The sequence below is a fragment of the Suricata suricatta genome, chromosome 12 (genome assembly GCF_006229205.1).
Source record: "Suricata suricatta isolate VVHF042 chromosome 12, meerkat_22Aug2017_6uvM2_HiC, whole genome shotgun sequence".
Taxonomy (NCBI): Eukaryota; Metazoa; Chordata; class Mammalia; order Carnivora; family Herpestidae; genus Suricata; species Suricata suricatta.
The window spans coordinates 98,409,014-98,425,040 of NC_043711.1; the positions used below are offsets into that span (position 1 = coordinate 98,409,014).

The following is a 16,027-nucleotide window of genomic DNA, read 5'->3' on the forward strand; positions in this document are numbered from 1 at the left end:
ATAAGTCATTTATTCTCTTGGTGCCTCATTTTTCGTATCTGTCAATTGGAGATCATCAGCAGTGACCAACATTAAATTTTGAGGATCCAAGAAGCTGTTTAGGTGAAGTTCTAAGGACAGTGGTTGGCCTATGGTAAGCATGTGACTCAATCCTGTGTCTACAAGATCTACTACAAAAGAACTTATGAGCATCTCTTTAACGAGCGAACTATTTTTTAGAGGAAGCATTTACGGAATGAAAGTTGTATCTAGTGCTGGATAAATAAATGAGTACCTTAGACCTCTTTTATTTTTTTATTTTTAACACTTATTTATTTTTTGAGAGACAGTATGAGCAAGGGAAGAACAGAGAAAGGGGGAGCCACAGAATCCAAAATAGGCTCCAGACTCTGAGCTGTCAGCACAGAGTCCGATGTAGGGCTTGAACTCACAAACTATGAGATCATAACCTGAGCTGAAGTCAGATGCCCAACTGATTGGGCCACCCAGGCGCTCGAGACCTCTTTTATTCTTTAACCATGTGCTACTTCACTTAAGCATTATGGCCCTCAAATTTCATTTAGTGCCTGAAGGGCTATGATTGACTTTGATTTACATAACAAAGTCAAATCAGGAAGACAAGGTTTGGAAGGATCTTTTAAAATTGCATGTGCTCCCCGCCCCCCACCTTCTGCAACTGTTTTGGAATGGCCATGGCAGGATTAAGACCTAGAAGTGTTATGGGGCCTCCATCCATCAACCATTGCCATCATAATGCCACGTAACAAATCATCCCCAAGCTATTTGGCTTACGACAGTAAGTATTTAGTGTCACACAAACCTCTGCGAGTTGGTAGGTGTTCAGATGACTTAGACTGTTCTAGGCTGGGCTGGCCTGGCCGTGAACGTGCAAGTCTGCTCCGGGCACTTTTCACGCTCCTTGGATGCACAAGCATACACCTTTTATGGCCATGTCGGAAGTGTGAGTGAGCGTGGGCCACCTCGCAAACACACTTCAAGGCTTGGCTGGAATCCTGCTCGTTTACAGCCTATTAGCCAACAAAGTCACACGGCCAAGTGCAACATCCGCGGTGCACGGAAGTATATTCCACCCAAAGCAGGAGTGGGGGAGGCGCATTTTCTGAATAATAATCCCCACTATCTCAGGACCTGCACCCAAATGGAAATTAAAATAAATCAAACTAAAAAAAAAATTATAGTTGTGCTTTTCAAATAGGTAAAAGCATGTGTATGCTGAAGTTAAAAAGGACTTTTCTGAATTGTCTGGTCGTCCTTGAGGTCTCCAGGCAGAGGCTGTGGTCGGGCCCCTGCTCTTCTGGACTTGGAAGCGCATGTCCAGTCTGTGCACTGGGCAATTCGGCATTGATGACCATTCCTCCTTTTATCCTAGCACACAGCCCACAGTAGGGATCTGATAAAACTTGTTGAAGGCAGTTGCTAGATTCTGCCAATAAATAGTGATGGCCTCATACATAATAGGTCTATTGGCTTTAGATAGATTCAGGTATACTGTAAGTATGACATGTTTCTACATCAAAACTTCAAGAGTAGTGACGGTGCACACATCTAACAATGACCCCTACCTTGGAGGTCTCAGAGTAGAACGCCGCCTCTGGTTGTCTGTTTGTCTCTCCTGCAATGCAAGGGAAATGATGTTCTCATCTGATGTTGCTCGAGGGAAAATTCATGCCTAGAAAATAATCAACAGAGAGAAGGACGGAGACAAGTAAATAGACAGTTTAAAGAATATAAGATAAAACGTGAATTAAAGCCAGCTTTCAGAACCCCACATTTTCCTTTCATCCACTGTTTGTTCAATAATTACACAGCCAATTACAACTGGCATAAATGATTTCATATACCTACCAGTCTATAAATATCTACAGTGTATATGTATTTATAGATAAAGAGGGAGGAGATGATCATGCCGGAGCAAACAAGCTTTGACACAGGAGTAACTTTGCAAGTACCTATTGCGTTCAGATTCTGCCAATGCTGGTTTTTCCTGACCCAGAAGAATTCACATGGCGTTATGAATTTGAATCATCATAACTTCCTTTCGTTGAGAGCCTAATATGAGCCACACACTGAGTTAAGTGAGGCATGCATGTGTCTCTCTCTCCGTATGTATTTTTTCTTACCCGGGTAAGAGTAGTGCTATGGTATAAAACGAATTCCCATTTTACAGAAGGGAACACAGAGACTCAGTGAATATCTTGAGCCTGTATTTGAGCCCTACCATGTTTCCCCAGAACATAGGGCTCTGTTGAAAGTTGACTACTCACCTCTGTCCAGAGAGGGCCCTGGGAGGACAATCTTGGCATATTGATTTCCAAGGGGCTGTCGGATCTTCTTTATTTCTCATACGGGGACATGCCACCTCAGGGCCACTCTGCAAATATTTGCCATATATCTCTCATCCTTTCTCACTAAGCTTCTTTTCTTAGCTAACTAGAAGGGGAGGGGTGGGCATGTCTAAATTATGAGGTTTGAAAACGCTTGCTCTCAGAGCCATCAGTGAAACCTTGAGATGAAATCTTACAAGCTGGTGATAAAGCTTCAAGTAGCCTCCACTAAGAGAAGGGATTAATTATGTGTGATTTTTCCAGTACTATCTGTAGATTTAACAGATACGGTGTCTCCTTGCTGTCTGGTGCATGCCTTGGACTGGCACCTTTATTGAATCATGCCTGTTAGCTTTCCTTGGCCCTGAATTAGGGCACCAGAGCCTCATTCGGATTTAGCCTTTGTCCATGCAAAGGGCATTATTGCTCTCCTGGTGGAAATCTACATCTAAAGGGAAGAACAATTAGAAAGCTGTGTGATGTGAAGGGAGCCATTGGGTTGGAAAGGCTCAAACAACAACAACACAACAGCCTTAAAAGAAACTTCTAGAAAATTTCTGCTCTTTTGGAAATATAAGTTTAGGAGGCTCTTTGTTTAAAACAAAAAACAAGACCGAACCCACAAGGATTTCTGCTTTGCCAGTTAGCAGCAATCTCTCAAAGGCCTCCAAAACGACCAAGTTGGCTCAGCTTTCTGAATTGCTGGTTGGAGAACAAAAGAGGCAAGGGAAAGTTTGACTTGACTTCCTCTGCAATTTGTTTGTAGCATCGGAGCAGAAAGAAATCTCAGGGCTGGGGCTGGCCACTTCCGGAAGGAAGAGATGGAGAAGGCCTGCTTGTCGAATTCACTGAAATGTGCAGTGATCGGCAGAAATCCCGGCCGACGGGAGGAGCCCAGAGGGCAAAGCGAGAGAGCATTTCACAATTCAGCTCCAGTCTGACAAGGCAACTGCAAAGTCCTGACTCAGGGTCGCCAACCCCTCCCCCCTCCTCCCTCCGCCCAGAGAACGGTGGGCGGGGCCAAGGCTTCTGGCTACCCTGGGGGGGAGGGTTCATCCAAGACCACATGCCCATCTAGCCCGTTCAAAGCCCGCAATGCAACGGCAGCGAAATGACAAATATTTACTTGAAAATAACGTCTGAGTCAGACGTAACTGAAGCGGTGAGGCTCTGTTTACTTCTCTCGCAGCAGCTGCTGAAACAGCCAAACCGGTTAGACAACTTTTTTTTTTTTTTTTTGGAGGTGGCGGTGGTGGGGGTTAGGTATGTACTGACTCACTGGCAACAAACTTGAGAGATTTTAGGAGAGAGGTTTTTCTCTCTCTCTAGGTTCTCCTGGGCAGAATGTCTGTGATCCCCTTGCAAAGAAGAAAAAGAAAAAGAAAAAAAAAAAAAAGACCCAAGGCTGGCTGAGCTCATCTGATGAGGTTCCTGCCACTCGGAGGCTGGAGCGAGGCCCGAGGATTTAGGCAGCAAACATCACCCCGGGCTCCTCTAGAAACCTCCTGTGTGTGGGTCCCCAGGCTGCCCCTTCAGAACTTTCTGTCCAAGGGAGGTTCTGCCAGAGCTGGCCTGATCCTGAGAAATGTGAAGTCAGCGGGGCAACAGGCTACGAAACAGACAAGTATGGTTAAGCGGTGCAGGCTTTGGGCTCAGAACCTTCTCTGGGGACAGACTTCGTGGGCCTTTGGGGCAGGGAGGGATCGCAAAACACAGACAGGACCCAGCAGTGATGGCTCAGACGCAGACGGGAGAGGACGGGGCGAAGAGACAGAGCGGGCTGCCTTTCCTCTGAGCGGTGGATGGTTCTCACTCAAGGCGCCGCTGCTGGTGACTTACGGGTGAGAAAACACCTTGCAGGCAGGCTGGAGGCCACGTGAATGGTGACCCACGATGGAGCCGGCGGTGATTTCAAGCCCCACCGTTGCTTACAGGGGAGTTTTTTTCCAGTGCGGAGGGCAAGTTTCAATCCATTCTCTTGTCGAATCCCTGCTTCCTGCCAAGCTGCCTTTTGTTGGTGTTTTCAAGAAAAAACCTGGGTCATCGTTACAGTTTCAAAAACCCCCCGTGTTCAGTGAGCCTGCTTTTGAATCTCTTCTGACAGTGTGTGAAATACGGGTCCAAAGTGCCTTTTCTAAGTGGAACTGATGTTGGGGTTAGAAACCTTCATCTTTCTGAGTGTTAAGAAGCTGCAAAATAGGGGCATCTGGGTGATTCAGAGGGTGAAGCGGCCGACTTCGGCTCAGGTCATGATCTCACGGATCATGGGTTCGAGCCCCGAGTCGGGCTCTGTGCTGACAGCTCAGGACCTGGAGCCTGCTTCGGATTCTGTCCCTCTCTCTCTGTACCCTTCCTCTATTCATGCTCTCTCTCTCTCTGGCTCTCAAAAATAAATAAATGTTAAAAAAACATTAAAAAAAAAGAAGCTGCAAAATCATATTTCAGTGGCACCATTTCTAGAAGACTCGAAGATTGTGTTCTTCCAGCCTGTTCTGCTTGATTCTATTTTGTAGACATATGAACAGTTCAAAGTACAAAGGGCTATTATATTAAAAGGACACTTGGATAGTCTGTATGAAGTCTCCCTTGTACTTTTATAGAATGTTTATGAGGTTAATAAGTATGCTTTTTCATCACTATACATTATAAATGGCTCAACTATTGCTCCCACGTTTATATGAGAGTCATTTGAAACTGCTTGAATGGGGCCCCATGTTCTTTGTTTCCCTTTGATTTGGAAACAAAAGACTCCAAGGAAAAAAGTTTACTTTGCTGCTGACTGCTGGATGCAGACCAACCGTGTTGTCCCTTGAATGAAACCAAGGAGCTGAAGACTTAGAGCAGAAAATACGCCAACGGTTTTGGCCCGTGTCTGTGCACCTCCAGTTTAGTCCCTCGTGCTTGTCTCCTACCCTGAGGTTCAGTTGCACCCCCAGGTGTTTGGGGATAATCAAGAATAATCAACGGAAGAGAATCAGCATCAGCTAAGACCAGAGCGGCTGTGCTTTTCTCGGTGGGAAATACCTCGTGGGCCTCCTAAAGCAGCAGTGCCCTCCACTCACTGTCTGCCTTCTTCATCTCTTCCAATTTCTCGAGATCGGAGGCTCTTAGCTTCAGCACCACTGATAAAATTTGGGGCGGCATCGTTCTTCGTGTGTGTGGGGGGCTGGGACTGGGGGGTGGTCCGGGCACCACACGGTGTCTGCCAGCATCCCCGGCCTCCGCCCGCTAATGCCAGCCGCACAGTGTGATGAGCAGAAGCGTCTCCCAGCGCTGCCAAAGCTCCCCTGGTCTGGATCACCTCTGGCTGTGAACCGGTGTTCTAGAACAGCCCACCCACAGAAACCCTGTTTGAGACGTGGAGGTAAAGTTCATGCTCAACCAGTGATAGTAACAGTGACTGGTCACACAGCCATCACTGAGAACCCGGAAGGAGAGAAGGAAAGGGAGTGTGACCTCAAAGGACTCAGAGAAAACTTACGAGCCAGCCCTTCCTCTGGCAGGTGAGTCCCGCTGCAGGATGAGAAGCACATTCCAAGGTGCTCCGTCAGATGAGGCTTATCGTGAGCCTCACCAGTGGCTTTATAATGTTTTGTTATTTTACTGTAAGTAGTAGGTGGTTTCACCTGCCCGACCCAGTCCCCCTCCTGCTGAAGTGGATTAAAACTTTCAGAATCCTTGTCATAATGGCCCGGAATAATAGTTACTAAGTTAATTTCAGTGTCTAAAAATGGGCATGTACTGCAGTAATAAAACACGTGGATTTCATGAGATACTTTTAGGGCCATAGATAGAAAATGTATTACGGCTAGAGCAAGTTTAAGGAGTGTATTGAAATATAAATATTTGTTTACAAAAAAGATATACAGTAAAACCAGGGAATGAGAGTAACTTGCAAAACAAATAGTACGTAATGCCGAGTGTCACGTGATCATGACCAAGCCGATGGTTCTTGCAATCCGTCCTGATACACAGGTGCTTTGGATTACAAGCACGTTTCCGGACCGACTTAGGCTCGCAAACCAAGGTTTTACTGTACTTCTGTTTCTCTGGTGTTTATAGTTCACATCGACTGTTTTTATTTAACGTCTCACAGAGAGGAGCAAAGTCCAGAATAGCATATTGAGGCCTAGACACACAAAGATAATAACGCTATCAGTGTTCAATTTTTACTTTCTGAAAAAAAAAAAAAAAAAAGCCTTAGATTATGAGCTGTCTGGAACAGGTGGACAGAATGGTGTACCCGTCGTGTGCTCACCGCTCAACTTCCCGGTTCTCTGTGCTCCCGTATCAGGGCCTTTACTGGTCCCTCGGGCAGCGAACATTCTTCCGTGGCCCCTGCTCCCCTCCCCCCATCCAGGTCCCTGCTGACGCGTCATCTCCTCGGCCCCGCCCCTGGCCCTTGTCTATAGCAAACGCGACCACAAAATGTATTCTATATAATCACCGAAAAGCACTGCCCACCTCCCTTGGTCCCTCGCCCCCCAGCCCTGCTTCACTTCTTCTTCATAATACGTCTGTTTTTATATACTTATATATTATATATTGTATATTTGATTTGCTTGATTTATGTATAACGTGTATTGGATTGGCATGATCAGAAACAGATATGGGTAGACCTTTCTTGCAACCGGAGAGTAGGCTGTAGCTCCGCGAGTGTTGGTTTTACCCGCCAGTGCCCTGAGTCACACCGGGTACACAGTAGGCACTCCATAAATACCTGTTGAATAAGAACGTTATTGTCTGGGCAAGCCTTGTGGGCATGAGTGGGCTGGGAACACCTTGGTGTAGGTTGATGAATTCTTGCACTCTTGTAAATGACCTTTGTCTTTTCAAGTATAATAATTTTACCTGCACCATTTAATTGGTTTGGCACCACAAGTTAACTATTGGAAGCAGTTAATCATTTATTCATTTTAAATAACAGGTCTGGTTTTTGAATAAAGAAAAGTCTAATGAAGAAAATCAATATGGACTCTCAGTCTATTGCTTCAAGAAGGTCTACTGACGTTTAAACAAGCAAATAAACAATAAAAATATGTGCTTGTGGTTAGAGACTTCAGATTTTATAGACACGTATAGAATAAAAAGTAGACACCTTCCTCTATCTACTTTTGTGGCTCCTACCACAAAAAGAAACACTTGTAACCAATTTTTCATGGATTGCTCCAGAAATTTTTTCTATGCTTTCAGGGATAAGTTTATTAGCAAAATATACATTCTCTTACAATTTTTTTGAATACGCACACACAGCAGAAGTTTCTCCCACAACCCTAGCACAGTTTGTACTTAGATATTTATTTGTTTGACTACATGGTGAACATCTTTCTCTCCTCCACCTGACTCTCCCTGCCTGTCCACCATTATAATCCCCAATGCCCGGCACCCAGCACGCCCTACTTGTACGAATTTGCTGAGTGAGAGCCTGAGCTGGAACATACCTGACAGCAGCCACTACGTTTTTGTTAATGTCCCTTCACAGAGACAGAATTCTTATACCCTTCGTGAAGCTCCTGATGCAAACGCATATGCAATGAATATTTATAGATTAAAAACATTGTGTTCTAAGGAGTTTTCATGTAAATGAGCTCACGCGACTCTCAAGCAAATCTCCTGAATTAGTTATTATTTAAAAAAAGTTTTTAAACGTTTATTTTATTTTTGAAACATAGAGACAGAGTGTAAGCATGCGAGGGTCAGAGAGAGAGGGAGACACAGGATGGGAATCAGGCTCAAGGCTCCGAGCTGTCAGCACAGAGCCCGACGCAGGGCTCGAACCCACCGACTGCGAGATCCTGACCTGAGCTGAAGTCGGCTACTTAACCTACTGACCCGCCCCCCTCCCCGGGCGCCCCTGCAGTGGTTATTTTAAATTCTATTCTTTAAATGAGGAAGTAGAGACAGAGAACTCAGAGCAAAAGTATCGATTAACATTTTAATATCAGGAAGAAGTTCTAGGGCTCTGTGCCCTATTCGTTTTCCTACCATCTTCCTTGTAACGACCCAAGTCAGAACGCTACCAACGTTCACACTTGGCTCCCAGCACCAACTACTTCCGCAGAGTCCATCCGGCCACACAGATGCCTTTCATTGGGTCTCTCCAGCCCAGCAGATAAGGGAAACAGCAGAGGGCTCTAAATAACAAAAAAACCAGGGAGAAAACCCCTCCAACACAAAAGAAGCGTGTTATTAGTGCAGAAACTAGGCACCACGGCTCCTGGGAAACAGTCCTGAGCAGCTCTGACTCAAAACACAGGAAGTAGGCTGTAAATGGCAAAATGAATAAAACAACTTTGGGGGTGTGTGTGTGGGTGGGTGGAAATGGGGGGGGAGGGGGCAGATTCTGCTCTCTATTGAGATGTCACCTTTCAAAGTGGGAAGTCTGCGGGGTCAAAATGCCCACCCAGCGGCCCCATTTTTCAAGAAGAAATGGCTAACGCACAACCCAGTAAATAAATGGAAAGTCATGAAAGAACACGCTTTAAGTGAGTTTTAGGGTGTGTAAATTGTATCTCAGTTAACCTGTTTAAAAGAAGGAGACAGAGCCACACTAAAGTTGTTTTCGTTTGCCAGCAGTCAGCTAGTACAGACTCGTGTGTGTGTGTGTGTGTGTGTAAATGAGGCCAGTGAGTCCAGAGCACCGCAGGATGTGGGACACTTACAGGTCACTAGTTAATATCACGTAGAAAACGTGTGTGCAGAGCCGGGGAGGTGAAAACAGTTCTCCCGGGACCAGGGTCTCCTGAGAAGGAAAATCAGATGAAAAAGACGAGCCCTTGTGTTCGGCAGGTGTGACTTCATCGTCTTCCAGTGACTCCGAGGCCCCTGCGTCCCGTCGCCGGCCTGTCCATTCTGTGCGGCCTGAGCAGTGGTCTGGTTCCTTCTCCCGGGAGTCAGTGCTCTAGGGAGGCAAAGCGTGAGGGGAATTATTTCCAAAAGAAGCAATCAGTGGACATAGTGAGAGGGAGGGGGACACACACACACAGAGAAACAGAGAGAGAGAAGATATTCATTTTCAGGATGGAATGAAGTTGGCTGTAGTTTCATAAAACATGAAAATGAGCCCTGCAAGGACTATAAACGAGCAGCGATGCCTTAAGAGGCACCATCTGCTGGGGTTGGACGGGAGAGCGAAGCCCACGGGGGGGCTGGGGACGGGGAAGGGCTGGGCAGGGGACCGGCTTCCTGAAAGCAGGGAGTAGGCTTGCAGCTTGACCCTGTCTTGTGGTTTGCTGGCCCGGCTCACAGAGGTCAGGATGAGGGGTCCGGACGGAGGTGACTGCCCACACCCCACATTAGCACCTCACCCCGGGAAGAAGGGGAGAACAGCAAACAAGCAGACCTCATAATTGCAAACAACAAAAGGGAGCAAAACAAAACGAATAGAAATCTTATTCAGTCTAACAGAAAGAAGAGACGGAGGCATTTTTCTTAGAATGACCGGAGCCAATGCCCCTCTGATTGTTATCTCTTAATCATGGGTTTAAAAATGCCAATAAGGGGCGCCTGGGTGGCTCAGTCATTTAACCAGCTGACTTATGCTCCAGTCGTGATCTCGCGGTTTGTGAGTTCGAGCCCCGCGTCGGGCTCTGTGCTGACCGCTCAGAGCCTGGAGCCTGCTTCAGATTCGGTGTCTCCCTCTCTCTCTCTGCCCTTCCCTTGCTCATACTCTGTCTCTCTCTCAAAAATAAATGAAAAATATTAAAAAAAAAATTTTAAATGCCAATAAAACGTATCTGTCATGCCGGGTGGTCAGTGGTTCCCGTGGGAGGAATAGTGACCAGGGGGGGCACAAGGACCTTCTGGGGCAGGAGCTGATCACACGCCACATCACTTCGGGAAATCCCTCAGCCTGATATTTCATTGTGCTCACTACTTTGTGTGTGTGTAAAATTTTAATAACATTCGAAAATAAAGCCAACATGGGGGTGCCTGGTGGGCTCAGTGGGTTAAGTGTCTGACTCTTAGATTCTGGCTCAGGTCATGATCTCACGATTCATGAGTTCGAGCCCCCCCTCAGGCTCTTTGCTGATAGGCTGAGCCTGCTTGGGATTCTCTCCCACTCTCTAGCTTTCACTCGCTCGCTCGCTCTCTCTCTCTCTCTCTCTCTCTCTGGCCCTCCCCCACTCATGCTCTCTTTCTCTCTCTCAAAATAAATGAATAATCTTTTTAAATACATTTTTTAATGTTTTTATTTATTATTGAGAAACAAAGAGAGACAGAGCATGAGCAGGGGAGGGGCAGAGAGAGAGGGAGACAAGATCTGAAGCAGGGCTCAAACTCACAGACCATGAGATCATGACCTGAGCCGAAGTTGGATGCTCAACCGACTGAGCTACCCAGGCACCCCATAACTAAATAATCTCAAAAAAAGTAGACCCAATATGTGTCTCCCTGTTCCTACTTCCTCATTAATTTCAAATTCAAGGTGGCCCAACAGGACTTGGATTCTTCCCTTGCTGTCCCTTCTCTCCTGAGCCGTGCTAGCCTCTAGCCAGCCACTCACACCAACATCAGCATCATCCCGGATTCTCCTTTCTGTAAGCTCTTGCAGGCTCTTGGCACCTGTCACTTTCTTTCTGGAATGTTCCCTTCTCTCTGGTTGCCTCATGCTGTGTTCCCTCCTTGGTGGAGGTCTCTGTTTAGTGAGGTCTTCTCCAGCATTTCTCTTTAAAGTTGTAGGCACCTGGGTGGCTCAGTCGGTTAAGCATCGACATCAGCTCAGGTCATGGTCTTGCAGTTCATGAGTTCGAGCCCCGTGTCAGGTCCCCCATTTATTTTCCCTCTCCCTCTCTTCCAAACTAAATAAATAAACTTTAAAAATGAAATAAAATAAAACAGTGCCCCCCAATGCCCTCCAGCCCGAATCCTTCCATTTCTCTTCCCTACTTACTATTCTCCTAAGCACCTATGTCTCCTGGGACATGTGTCTGTTTGTGTTTTCATCGATGACGCCCTCCCACTACAGTGCGAGTTCTGTGAGGGTGGGGTTTTTTCCCCTCTTTTTGTAATGGCTGTGTCCTCACTGCTCAGTGCCTGGCAGATTGTAAGCATTTCTAGATTATTAATGAATTAATAATTCAAGGAATGAACTGATGATGACGTTCATCATTGAATAACATGCTAAGGATTTAAGTCCTTGTTGAGTGAATGAATGATAATCAGAAGACGTTTACCAAAGTCATGAAATGAACAAAGGTGAATAGAATAGGATTGCGGGTCTAGAACCAAATCTACTCCGTTCTTTAGAGGGGAGCAGAACAGACCAGTTCTCTGCCCGTCTGAATCTCGCGGTCTACTTGGGAAAAGCCACCGATCCAACGATCACCAAAACATCTCATCACAAACTTAGTACCGCTGGGAAAGAAACACAGAGAACAGAGAGGGGAGTTCCACTAGAGAGAACCCAGAGCACTTCTTGGAGGAGGTGACATTTGAGCTGAGATAAGAAGGTTGAGGTGAACAGGGAAAAGGAAGGCGAAGGTGCTGGGGAAATATTTGCAGCAGAAAAAACTTCCAGTGCAAAGGCCCTGAGCCACTGAATATGGATTAATCACATACATCTTACTGTTTCCAAGATTCTCGGGAGCCTCAGTGCTTGGTTTCTGATATTGACTATTAAAAGCATAATTCGCTGCCAATAGAATATGGCTAATGGGGTTGGTCCTCGGCCTAATGGAGATGGGAAACACATCCAGATTCAGGATTCCCATTAAATCCGGGAGACCTCAGAATTTATGCAGTGTGTGGGTGGAGTATTACATCATCTTAGTGTGTTTTCTTCCCTTTCTGATCCTTTGACACTGGCTGGTCACTTAAAATTTAGAGCTCGCCCTGGGTCGTGGATGATTTCCTGGAAAACAGCTGGTCAAGCGTCCCCCTGTGCGTCTCTGAAATAAACATCCCCTTTGGAGGAAGGCTTTCTCCAGTGCCTCCCGGCGTCTTTTTTTGCAATTTACATTCCTGTTTTGTATGACTTCTCAGAAGAAATCTTGAAGAATAATCACTAAAATAACAGCCAAAGGTTATTCCGTGCTTCACCGCATTGCCAGCCCTGGGAGCCAGGTGCTATTATTATCCTATATTCACTGATGAGGACCTGAGGCTTGGGAAGTTAGGAAATGTGTCCCACACCAGCCAATAACCAACAAACGGCAGAACCTGGGTTTTATATCCAGGAAGTGCTGACTCAAGAGCCTGTGCTCTTAATCAGCGAGCCACAAGGCCTCCTTGACCCTAAATTTGAAAGTCTCCCCTTAATCTCAAGTTCCTCAAGGCATTGAACACACAGTTCTAATCCTTACAGTCCATGTGCAGACCATTGCGATGGGATTTCTCTCTTCCACGCGCAACCCGTTCTGGCTGACTTATGCTGACAACAATTTACTGGGCTGATATTGAGAAACTCACAGATGGAGAATTGAGAGCTAAGCAAGAAAGAGAGAAGCAGAGAGGGAGGGAGGAAAGAGCTAAACCAATCTCATGTGTCTAGGGAGCAAGGCTTCTCAAGGACTTTCTTCTGGAAAGGGGGAGCCGCAATGCACTTTCTGCCCTGCATCAACCACCCTGGTGAAGATTCACCAGCCCCGCATGGAGAGTTTGAGGCTTTATCTTGACCGTGGACTCATCCCTTGGCCAGGGGAGGGGGCGGGTACCGTGACTGACAGTCCGCCTGGAGGGGCTCACAATAAAGCGGGTGACCTCCAAAGGAAAATCAGGATGCCGTAACCCATGGAGTGGGAAATGGACATCAAGCACCCTGAAAACAGCTGACATCCCGTCTCCCTTCCCCTTCTTGCTCAACTTCCCGGAGAAGGGTTGTAAGTGGGAGCTCCTTTCGGTCTTGATTTGGCCCTCTGCTCCCCCTTGCAAAGGCTCATCCTTACTTAAATGGTCCCTAGTGAAGTGCCAGGCACACAGTAGGAGCTTAGCCAGTAAATGTGGGATAAATAAGTGAATGAGAAAAAGAAAACACATCCCCAGTGCTGAATCATTGCTCCCACCGATACACCGACACTGCATTTCGCTAAAAGTGGCTTCCCTGCATTGGGTCTTGAGGAAGTCCAAAAGACGGTAGCTTGCCTGCTCGAGTTCTCGACCAATCGGGAAATAAGATAGAAGGATGTACAAGTTGTCTTAGTCCATTGGAGCCGCTATAACAAAACACTTGTAGACTGGGTGACTTATAAACCACAGAACTTTCCTCCTGGCGGTTCCGGAGACTGGTAGTGGGAGATCAGCTGCCCTCCTGGTGAGGGGAGGACCCCTCCCAGGTTGCCCACTTCTCAACGTGTCCCCCCACCTGGCGGGACGGGCGAGGAAGCGCTCTGGGTCTCTTGTAGAAAGGACTTTAATTCCATTCTTGGGGATTCATCTTTGTGACCTGATTACTCTCCAAAGGCCCCACCTCTAAAGACAATCAAAATGGGACTAGGTCCCAACAGATGAGCTCTGGGGGCGGAGGGGAGGTCACTCAGCCCCACAGATCGGAGCCCACGTGTCACCCTTATTGTGGATAGGTCCGGATGTCTGTGGGCCGGGGGCCTCCGGACACTGACCCCCCAGCTCAGGAGAACACGAGCTTCCAGAACACCCCGCTCTTCCACAAGGACACAAGCAACAGAGGACAGGTCTCTTCTTCCCAAATTCTCCTTCTGGTGAAATCACTCCTCCTTCCCTGGAGTCCAGAGGATAAAGGGCAGAGACAGGCCAAGAGTTTTAGGAGCCAAGCCCTCTCCCCATGGAGACAGAACATCAAAACACCTGGGTCTGCAAACCAGAAATTTTTGCCAAAAGGCTGTGAAGTTCTCTTAAAATAAAAATGTTAAAAGTCCCAGAAAGGCCATGATTGCTATTATCATCGACTTGGTGACAGCCACAGGCCAGTTGCGTGATGCCGGGACCAAACTGACCTCCAGGCTGGAGAACAGCCCCTGTGCTGTGAAGTCTGAACTCCTGAGTTTGAACTTCCATGCAGCCCCTTCGCAGGTGTGTAAACAGGCTTGTTCATGCTTCTGGGTCTTGTTTCTGTAAGTATAAAATAAGGATGATAATAGATCCCATTCCATAGGTTTCTGGGCAAAGATCCCTTGAGATCATACATTTTAAGTAGACAGACTGGTATTTGGCACGTGGTGAGCTCCTAATGTGTGTTATTAACCCAGTTCTTATGGTTTTTGTCATTGGTGGTGATGGTTAGGATTCTTGGGCTGCAGTGAAGACGTGTGCATTGACTTCTGGTTGTCCGTTTGCTAATGTGTAGTAGAAAGAGCCCTGGGAGAGGAGTCAGGAGGCCCAAGTTCAGTGCATGTGCTGTTGAAGCGAGCACATGGAGGCCCCAGTTCAAATCGAAGGTCTGGTGCTTTCTAGCGGCATGATCATTGGCAAAATCATTCAGCCTTGTGAGCCTATTTCCTTTTCAGTTACATGTGACAAAGAATAACAGAAAGCTTACTTTGAACTTGGAACATGAATGTTTCCTCCCTTCATCTTGGAACCATCCTTCCTTCATCTATCCCCAAGTTGAGGCAGGGAGCTGGGCTCAAGCGCTCAGGCGGAGAACCTCCCACCCCGCTGCCTGTAGCCACTGGCTCCACAAATTCAAAGAGCAGCTACCCTGCGGGCCAGACATGGTTCTAGAACCAGAGTGACGTATAAGCAGAACGTGGCCTCGGGCTTTCGGGAAGGTGTGGGGAGAAGTCGCAGGAGTCTTCTCTGGGTTGTGTTCCCTGGGCTGGGTGGCCCTTTTTCCCATTCGGATCTGTTGGTTGTGGACATATTTCACATGAGCCAGACATGTGCGCACATGCACACACACACACACACACACACACACACACATGCACACGCACACGCACCCCCCCTTCTCCCTAGACCAGGAGTCTTGTAAATCGACCCCCTGGATTCCAGCTGATGATGCGTTGAATTTCCCCAACACAAGTCTCCTGGCCTCAGGCTTCCTCTTCATCCCAGAGTGAGATTTAAAAAATTATTTTTATGTTTTTTGTTTCTTTTTGAGAGACAGAGAGAGACCGCGTGAGCAGGGAAGGGTCAGAGAGAGAGGGAGACAGAGAATCAGAAGCAGGCTCCAGGCTCTGAGGTTGCTGTCAGCACAGAGCCCGACGCAGGACTCGAACCCATGAACCCTGAGATCATGACCTGAGCCGAAGTTGGATGCTCAGCTGACTGAGCCCCCCAGGAGCCCCCCCAGAGTGAGATTCTGCAGAAGCATTAACAAGCCTCTCTCGGAGCTCTCTCTAGGCTCTGGTGGTGTTGGAGGCACAACTACGTTCTGACTCAGTTTACCAAGGGGCGGGAATGGCAAGAGGAGCCTTGCCGTAGGTGGGCACGTGCGGAAGGCGAAACAAAACAGCCAGAAGTGGGCAGGTCACGTCCTTTCTCACGGCTCCTGGCGGGGACGTCCTCGGGAAGGAGTCTGGAGCTCCGAGCTCCATAGTAAGCGCCCGGACACCCATGCTAGTTCCTCGGCCGCTTCGTGTGGCCTTGGGCAAGCCACTCTCTTTAGGCCTCAGGCCCTCAACTGCCTCATCTGCACAATGGGGATGATGGATTTGCCTTTCTATGATTGTCGTGAACGTGAATGGAGATGGTGTACAGAGATATTTAGTGTCAGGCTTGGGGCACAGTTGCTCAATAAATATTAGCTGCTACTACTATGAGGA

The 16,027-nt window shown here is 47.3% G+C and overlaps 1 long non-coding RNA gene across 1 annotated transcript in view; it reads left to right on the forward strand.

The window, feature by feature from the left end:
• Positions 1–4,758: 4,758 nt before the first annotated feature.
• LOC115275276 overlaps positions 4,759–16,027 on the forward strand; it is a 54,618-nt gene continuing 43,349 nt past the window's right edge. The window contains exon 1 of the long non-coding RNA XR_003901460.1: positions 4,759–5,848. This is a non-coding gene — a long non-coding RNA (uncharacterized LOC115275276). The remainder of the gene's footprint in view (positions 5,849–16,027) is intronic.